This window comes from Ursus maritimus, unplaced genomic scaffold (genome assembly GCF_017311325.1).
Source record: "Ursus maritimus isolate PB19 unplaced genomic scaffold, ASM1731132v1 scaffold_28, whole genome shotgun sequence".
NCBI lineage: Eukaryota > Metazoa > Chordata > Mammalia > Carnivora > Ursidae > Ursus > Ursus maritimus.
This window is the reverse complement of record NW_024425341.1, coordinates 35,265,390-35,274,937: the sequence shown is the minus strand read 5'-3', so window position 1 is coordinate 35,274,937 and position 9,548 is coordinate 35,265,390. Positions and strand designations below refer to the sequence as shown.

The 9,548-nt window shown below is 48.0% G+C and overlaps 1 pseudogene; it reads left to right on the top strand.

Annotated features, from left to right (window-relative positions):
• The first annotated feature begins 1,335 nt into the window (after window positions 1-1,335).
• On the top strand, window positions 1,336-2,724 carry LOC103680987 (annotated as a pseudogene).
• Window positions 2,725-9,548: the final 6,824 nt, after the last annotated feature.

Sequence of the window (9,548 nt, the reverse complement as noted above, 5' to 3'; positions counted from 1 at the left end):
AAGCTGGAGGCCCCATTTGGTATTTAACAACTGATGGTTACCTGATGGGCAGATCCCAGGTAGGAAGGGCCACCCCGGAGCGGCAGCGGCGGAGCAAAGGTAGTGGAGCCTTCCAGGCTATCCTAGGTGGTATGAATTAATTGCATAGATTGAAAGGTTTCCCATGAACAAAGGGGGCTTTGTAGCTCTGCTTGTCCAGATATTCTATAGGGCATTTGCAGTACTTTCCTTAAGTACTGTCTCCTGTACTCAATGATTTCTTTCCTTCTTGTCTATGTAGTACTTGAAAGTAGCTGATGCTCTCAAATGTCGTTTTTCAACATTGTGTCATTAAATGAAGCAAAAACTGGGAGAGGAGCCCTGAGGAATTTTTGACGTCCATGCTCCAGCTAATTCTATAGGCAGTCTCTCACAGGACCCCATGTTGTCCTATTTTACCCTTTATTTCGGACTTTAAAAAGAACTGTAAGACTAGGGGGAGTGTAAACATAACTATTGAGAAATAATACCTTTAGGGAGATTGCAGGAGAGATGAGGCTGTTGTTATCCATATTTTGATGTTAACATTGCTTAGAAAAGTTGTGAATGGTGTCCCTTATGGGCTTTGATTATTCTAGGCAGCTGGCTTTCTTTTGGGTTGATAATTACAGCTTTTTGCTCTTGGTTAACTTGAGTGGCCATCCAGAAGTTACCCCTGAGGAGCTTTGGCTCTTTCTATAACATGAAGATTTCATCTGTTCTACGGGGTAAATTTGCACAGAAAACTAGAGGTGTACATTACTGAAAATAAGAAATTATTGTAAATTACAATACATGACAGAGAACTTGGGGAAAAGATTCAGGTTGGGGAGAAATGTACATTACAGGAATGTTAATAACAGTTCCATGGTATGGGCTGTAATCACAGAGATCTGAGGATGGGTCACCTGATCCAATCAGTTCCTGCAGCTTGGCTCCTCCCCTTCCTCCCATTCCTCTTCATTAATTCGCCACCAGATCCAGCATTCACTGTGTGCCAGGCATTGGATGGCGTGACATCGGAGCCACTGAGAACAAATGTAGGGTGCTTGAAGACTCCATAAGTTCTCATGTGTCAAAAGAAGGACCCTACTATGGGGATAGCCCTTAAGGGCAGACCCTCATTTGAAATTTGCCTGTTTGTTGACCCCCTCCCACCCCCCAGTTTGTACCCCACTGCTTACAGTTTTAGTCCACTCTATTTCTTTACATTAGTCTTACCAATGAGACATGAATTTGAGGAATTTTAGCTTTTTTGCAATGGGTTTGCCGCCAGAACACAGGTGTTTTGAAAACCACCGCTCAACTTAAACCAGAATGGGAAAGGAAAAGACTCACATCAACATCGCTGTCATTGGACCCATAGATTCAGGCAAGTCTACCACTACTGGTCATCTGATCTACAAATGTGGTGGGACCAACAAAAGAACAATTGAAAAATTTGAGAAAGAGGCTGCTGAGATAGGAAAAGACTCCTTCAGGTATGCCTGGGTGTTGGATAAATTGAAAGCCGAACGTGAATGTGGTATCACCATTGATATCTCCCTGTGGAAATTCGAGACCAGCAAGTGCTATGTGACCATCACTGATGCCCCAGGACACGCAGACTTTTTAAAAAACATGATTTCAGGCACATCTCAGGCTTGCTGTGCTGTCCTGATTGTTGCTGCTGGTGTTGGTGAATTTGAAGCATGTCTCTCCAAGAATGGGCACATCCATGAGCATGCCCTTCTGGCTTACACACTGGGTATGAAACAACTAATTGTTGGTGTTCACAAAATGGATTCCACTGAGTTGTCCTACAGCCGGAAGAGATACAAGGAAATCATTAAGGAAGTCAGCACCTACATTAAGAAAATTGGCTACAACCTCAACATGTTAGCATTTGTGCCCATTTCTGGTTGGAATGGTGACAACATGCAGAAGCCAAGTGCTAACATGTCTCGGTTCAAGGGATGGACAGTCACCCGTAAAGATGGCAAAGCCAGTGGAACCACACTGCCTGAAGCTCTGGATGGCATTCTGCCACTGACTCGTCCAGCTGACAAGCCCTTGTGTCTGCCTCTCCAGGACGTCTACAAAATTGGTGGTATTGGTGCCGTCCCTGTGGGCCGAGTGGAGACTGGTGTTCTTAAACCTGGTATGCTGGTCACCTTTGCTCCAGTCAGTGTTACAGCTGAAGTCAAGTGTGTTGAAATGCACCCTGAAGCTTTGAGGGAGGCTCTTCCTGGGGACAGTGTGGGCTTTAATGTCAAGTACGTATCTGTCAAAGGTGTTCGTCGTGGCAGTGTGGCTGGTGACAGCAAAAACGACCCACCCATGGAAGCAGCTGGCCTCAGAGCTCAGGTGATTGTCCTGAACCATCCAGGCCAAATCAGTGCTGGATAGGCACCTGTGCTGGATTGTCACAGAGTTCACATTGCTTGTAAGTTTGCTGAGCCAAGGGAGAAGATGGGACCATCTTCCAGCTTTTTTCCAGAATGATGATCTAAGTTCTTGACATCTGGTGATGCTGCCATTGTTGATATGGTTCGGGGCAAGCCTGTGTGTGTTGAGAGCTTCTCTGACTGTCCTCCTCTGTGCTGTTCTGCTGTTCGTGACACGAGACAGACGGTTGCTGTGGGCATTATCAAAGCAGTGGACAAGAAGGTAGCTAGAGCTGGCGAGGCCACCAAGTCTGCCCAGAAAGCTCCGAAGGCTAAATGAATATTATCCCCAGTATCTGCCACCCGTAGTCAGTGGTGGAAGAAAAGTCTCCGAACTGTTTGTGTCATTGGCCGTTTAAGAGTACAAGACTGGTTAATGAGAACAGTGCATCGTAAAACCTTCAGAAGGAAAGGAGAATGTTTTGTGGACCATTTGTGTTTTTGTGTGTGTCAGTTTTAAGTTATTCGTTTTTAAAATCAGTGCTTTTTAATGGAAACAACTTGACCAAAAATCTGTCATAGAATTTTGAGACCCATTAAAATAAAATTTAATGAGAAAAAAAGAATTGGAGGAATTTTAAATCCCCTCCTTTAAAAACTTCATTGCTTCTTAGGGCATTAAGGACTTTCCTTAGGGTGAATTGATAGAACTTGGTTTTGGTCCTCTGTAACACCAAATTAAAGGATGCAGTCAAGAAAATAAGTTTTGATTGAGTATAATTTTGGAAGACCTGGTGTATTCCTTTCCCGTGGCTGCTGTCACAAATCACCGTAAACAAATTACCATAAATTTTAAACAAGAGAAATTTATTCTCTCACAGCCTGGAGACCAGAAGTCTGGAATCAGTAGCACGGGGCGAAATCCAGTGTCAGCAGGGCTGTGCTCCCTCTGGAGGGCCTAGAGCACAATCTGCTTGCTTCGTGGCTCCAGGGTCAGACCGCCTTCTCCTCCCCACCTGCCCCTCTCTCCTAAGGATACCTGTGGTTGTATTTCACACCCACCTGGTCAGCCTACCTTAGGATGCTTAGCTTAATCACATTATGCAAAGTCCTTTATTTGGGGGGTGACATTTGTAACATTCATAGGCTCCAGGAATTAGGATGGGGATGTCTTTAGGGGGCCATTATTTAGCCCCTTGTACCTGGTGAAGTTCCATAGCAGGAGCTCAGCATCTGCCCTGAGGCCCTGAGAGCAGAAGGGGCTGAGGGCTGGACCAGAGAGACTGGGGTGGAGGAGAAAGGAAAAGCATGCTGTTTCCAAACTTAGCAGAGCTACCCCTCCACCTTCCTGTCTCCCTTCCTTTTTCCCTTCCCCCTCTTCATCCTTTCTTATCCCCTTTCTGTCACAGGACTCCTTGCTCCCAGGCCTCAGGATTCAAGATGCTCTGATGTATTTCTGCTGCATTAGGAGTTAGGTCATCTTTAGTGTATAACCTGTGCCTTTGTTATCGCACATACACGTGCATACACATGCAGTCTTGTGCTCACACACACACACACACACGCACGCACAGGATGGCCGTGTCTCAAACCTAGCTAATTAAGACTCAGTCTTTCTTTTCTGCACCCTTCTCCAATATTCTTCTTCTCGTTGGCCACAGGTCTTCTGAAAATGCCACGCTCACGCTCACCAGGAGCTCTGGATGTGAATCTTAACTCTGCTTATGCCGCGCTCACGCTCACCAGGAGCTCTGGATGTGAATCTTAACTCTGCTTATGCGGGAGGCCGCTGCACATTTGCATCCACAAAGCAGAGTAGACAACCTCCTTCCTAAGCTTAGTGAGATGACTCTGTGAGGTAACGTTTGTGAAGTTCGTGCTACAGCGCCTGGCCCCAGGAGGTGTGCAGGGGCTGACCTCCTCATGGGTTGATCTGGTAGAGCACCTGCTGTTTTCCTGGAACCGTGCCGAACCCTCATATGACAATGACAATGGGGATCAGAACCCGGTCGCGGCCTTTCAGGAGTTTATGGAGTGAGGCAGACCCGGGAAGGGAATTTGACACAAGCTGGCAGGAGGCAGCTGATGGTGAGAAGAGCTCAGAGAAGACTTCCTGGAGGAGATGATGAGTGAGCGGAGTTCTGAACGGTGAGTGAGTGTATTGTTTCCTAGGGCTGCCACAAACGTGGTAACTTCAAACAATGGAAATGAATTTTCTTAAGTTTTGGAAGCTGGAAGTCCAGAAAGGAGGTGTCAGCAGGGCCATGGGCCCTCTGAAGACCTAGGGGAGATTTTGTTCGTTGTCTCTTCCAGCTCCGTGTGGCACAGACACTTCTTGGTTTGGGGCAGCATAATTCCGGTCTTTGCCTCTGTCTTCACGTGGCTGTCCGTGTGACATTATAAGGACATTTGACCTATTTGTCATTGGACTTAGAGCCCACCTGGATAATCTGGGATGAACTCATCTCGAGATCCTTAACTTGATTACATGTGCAAAGACCCTTTTTCCAAGTAATGTAACAATCACAAGGCTGATGGACATAACTTTTGAGAAAACACCATTCAACCCACCACAGTGAGTAGGAGGTAGCCGAGCAAAGTCTGGTGGGAGGGGTGCTCTCAGTAAAGGGGGTGGCACAGAAAGGGGCACAGGACATGGAATGGCTTTCTGGTTTTGGGAAACCACAGTGTAGTCTTATTAGACCACGAATTGTGAGGAGGACTGAGGGAGGGAATGAGTGGAGAGGCAGGCTTGGCACAAAGCAATTTAGCTTCTGTCATGGGTTGAGATAAAGATGCTGAGGTCCTGCATGAGAGTTAAAGATGGCCGAACATGTTGGAGAGAGAAAATCATCAGGACCAGGGAAAGGATTCAACATGGCAGGAGAGGAATGGGGAAGATCATTGCTGGATTTCTGGTTTGGGGAATTGACTACACAGTGACCCCACTGGGATTAGCAATAAGAGGAAGGTGTAAGGGGGGCATGGATATGGGGCAGAAGGTGTAGGAGAAGATGACTGATTTAATTTGGGGCCTATAAATGCTAAAGCTCATATGAACACCTGTAACTGGGTGCCTGGAAGACAGGTAAGATATGAAACTGCAGGTCTGAGATAAAAAGGTCAGTGTCTATGTCCAGGGACCCACAGACGGTGACAGTGGATGAAATCACTTACGAAGAGCTTCAGGGAGAAGGGGAGGGGGCCAAGGACAGAATCCTGGGGGATGCTCACTGGCAAAGTGGGAGAAGGCCACCAACCAGGAAGGGGTCATCAGAGGGGGAGGAGAAGAGCTCAGAAAGCTGCTAGGATTCCTAGGAGCCAAAGTGCAAATGGTTCCAGAAGGAGATACTCAGAATAAGAGCGTTATGAGGATATCAGGTTATGAATTCAGACCACATGCCAGGAGAGACCAGTCCCCATAACTACCAACTGGGGCCATGGGGGGTATCCCTGTAGCACCACAGATCCACACAGAGCGCAGGCCACTGGTGCCCTGCAGAGGGCAGTGGTGGGTGGTGTCCTGCTCTTCTTTCTCCAAGGCTAATAATAATAATGGTCAGCACTTAGCCAGCATCCCTTTCCCTCCCTTGCACTAAGTGCTTTGCAGATCTTTGCTCATTTAATCCCCACAATGAGATGAGTATCATGTTTATTTTATGGAGAGGTGTGGGGAATTCAAGGATGCTTGACCCAGGGGCATAAAACCATTAAATGGTAGAGCTGAATACAAATGAGGCTGACCTAACTCGACACCAGCCCCCTTTCCAGCAGGATGCCTGGTGTTGCTATAGCCTTGATCCTTCTGAGATCAGAAGTCACGGAAGAGCACGTATTGCATGGAGCACTGGGTGTTATACACAAGTAATGAATCATGGAACTGTACATCAAAAACTAGGGACGTACTGTATGGTGACTAACATAACATAATAAAAAATTATTATTAAAATAAATAAATAGAGTTGCTGTTGTTCTCACAAATCTGAAAAAAAAAAAAAGTCATGGAAGAAGACTTCTCAGCTAAGAACTCACACCCACCTTCCAACAACCAAATGTAGCTGCTATTTCCCAAACCAGGAAGGCAGTTCTCAATATGCCCAGTGACCTTGTAGACTTACTCTTCCTCTTACAGTCCCCAAAGGTACAAGTTACCCACAGTCAGCAGATGTTTGAATTCAGTTTTCTCTCTCTTAATGTCCACATTTCTGATCCTCCAATTATATAGCAATAGCTTCTAAGCTCTTTTATAAACCAAAAGATTTTTGACACTATGCATTCTGGGGTCCCATTCCAGGCTTATTAAAAGGAATATCTGGGGTGCCTGGGTGGCTCAGTTGGTTAGGCAGAAGACTCTTGATCTCAGCTCAAGTCTTAATCTCAGGGTCGTGAGTTCAAGCCCCATGTTGGGCTCCATGTTGGGTATGAACCCCCTTAAAAAAAATATTTCCCATGGCGTGGTCCTTAGATCTGTATCTTTGATTCTGAGGCAGTGGTCCCTAATCTGGCATTTATTTGGATACCATTGTTATACAATGGCTTGTCAATAACGTGAGGTTATGTTGTGGTTATCTGTTGGCAGATGGAAAATGAGCATAGGTTTTAAAAAACGCTTGGTCATCGGTTCTGATCCATTTCTTACCTGTGGCCTTTCTTCTTTGTATTAGGTTAGTTGCTTCCCTCGCTCCTTACCCTCTTATTGGCTCAAGGATAAAGTCTGTGTGATCAGTTTAAAGCTTGCTTGATTTGCAAGACTTGTTTTGAGAAAACGTAAACGGTATTAATTAGTATTATGGATCTGGGAGCGTAGTGCTGGGCAGGTTTGGAGGTTTGAACAGATCTGGGGTTGGCTGGTGCCCTCTAGTGGTTGGAACGATTCAACAGCTTCTAAGGTGGGTTGACCCCTGTGGGCTGCTGGTTTAAAACGGAAGGAGTCTGTCTGCCTTGGACTTGCTGTCTGGATAGCAGCCATGTCTTGCCACGGGGCCTCCTCTCTCTGGCTACAGTATTTTTCCTGTATAAATTGGAAGGGGCGGACAAGGATATTAGTGAACAGGCAGTCAGCATGTACAAAGGGCTGCCCAGGGAGACCGGTCACGTGTGAAGTGTAGCCAAGGGGGCAGGTAACGCCCAGCACCGAGCACTGTCACAGCCCCGCCACTCCACATGCCGAAATGTGAGCTCTCTGAGGCAGGAACCCTGGCTTACTCGTCTTTGTGTCCTTAACATCTGGCACGGGGCCTGGCATGGAGAAAGTATATATTGAAAGAAGGGAGGAGGTGCCTGGGTGGCACAGTCGTTAAGCGTCTGCCTTCGGCTCAGGGCGTGATCCCAGCGTTCCGGGATCAAGTCCCACATCAGGCTCCTCCGCTAGGAGCCTGCTTCTTTCTCTCCCACTCCCCCTGCTTGTGTTCCCTCTCTTGCTGGCTGTCTCTCAAATAAATAAATAAAATATTAAAAAAAAAAAAAAAAGGAGGGAAGAAGGAAGAAAGGCAGGTTGGCGAACTTGCTTCTCTTGGCTCAGGATTAAGTCTTGCAAGAGTGGAGCTTAGCATTGCACCGCTCACATCAGAGACAGGACTGAGAGGTGACGGCACAGCTGCTGTAGGTTTCATGCTGCCCGGAGGAGGAGTGAATACCAGGATCCTGACCCTGGAGGCTCGGAACCCTTCTGAGTGCTTTGCCTCCCAGTTCCAGTGGGGTTTCTTGTGCTCCATGACTTCTTAGGCAGTCCTCACTGCAGTGTTTAGGCACAGCTCCTGGCCAAACTCTCCTGCCAGAAGACCTGGGCTCTGGCTCCGGCCCTCCACTCCTCTGTGGGGCTGGGACTTGCCAGCCTCCGTGATTGCATGCACCAACGCCTTAAAAACCTCTCTCCTTCCTTCTCCCTTGTACACACACACACACACACACACACACACCCTATTGGTTATTTCTCTGAACCCTGACCAATACTTCCGGAATCGTGTTAGCTGCTGAGTGCAGTGGGAAACAGACCTGAGAGGCTCGGCCCCCTGCGAGAGTCCCCTGCAGTGAGGAATTAGAGGTCCGATGATAGTGCAGTGATGGTGGACAGTGGTGGCCAGGGCGCGGGGTATGGGCAGGAGAGACCCTGAGGAGGATGTGGGGTGGGGTTGGCTGGGGGGCGAGTGGTGCAGACAGTGGGGCAGGCGAGGCAGAGGGAGAGTGTGCAGCAGGGCAGGGAGGAGCCACGGGGAAGACGGCCAAGCTGGAGAGGTCTCCTCGCCCTGCCTCTCTCAGTGTGGTGGTCACTTCCTCAGGGAAGCCCTTCCGGCCTTTGTGTTTGGTTGAAGCCCCTAATATATCGTCCTGGCATCGTGGACTCGTGTTGTGACATGTAATCACGCAGTTATGTATAAATAGCTATTGAGTGATGATTTGATAAATAATCTGTAATCTGAGTGTAGAGTGAACTGGAGGAGCTTGCTACCAGTGATGGGGAGAAGAGTGAGGGGCTCTTGCTGAAACCCATGAGAGAAATGATAGGGGTGTCCATGGCAGTGGCTGTGGGGGTGCCGGTGTGGGGACAGACGAGGCAGATGTCGAGAAGGGTCTGTTTGCTGCAGGGCTCCAGACCATCTCTTTCTGGTTTATTTTGATTTCACCGGAACTTAGTGTGGCATCTGGCACACAGTAGGGCCTCTGTCACATTGGTTACAGAATGAAGGAATGCCTCGTGGACAGCGGCCTGGCACACAGGGATGCGTCCTGAATATTTGCCCAGCACCCACATGAGTGCATAGAGTTGTCGCACTTCCAGTGTCCTACCCTCACCACCTCCTGGCCACCGGCGCCCTGCTTCGAGTGGTGAGACGTCCGCCTGCCTCCCGAATCTTACAGTAAGTCCTGAAGACTATGGTGTGAGCTGCCAGACTGTGTGCACACAGCGGGTGTCCTTCTGTCTGGCACAGGCTGGGGAGATTCCTCCTTTCACTTCCTAGGAAGCAGAAAGCCATGTTCTCTTCGGGAACATGGGCCGAGAGTTATGCGCTTCCCCAGACTCGGGCCTGCAGTGAATCCCCGTCTGGTCAGTCGTATGTCTCGGGAATGGGGTTAGGCACTTTACATTGTTTGATTTAATAGTTTCAGTTCTTGAAAGTGTGAAAATGTTCAATTTCTGGAGGAGGAAACCAAGGGGGGGGAAGA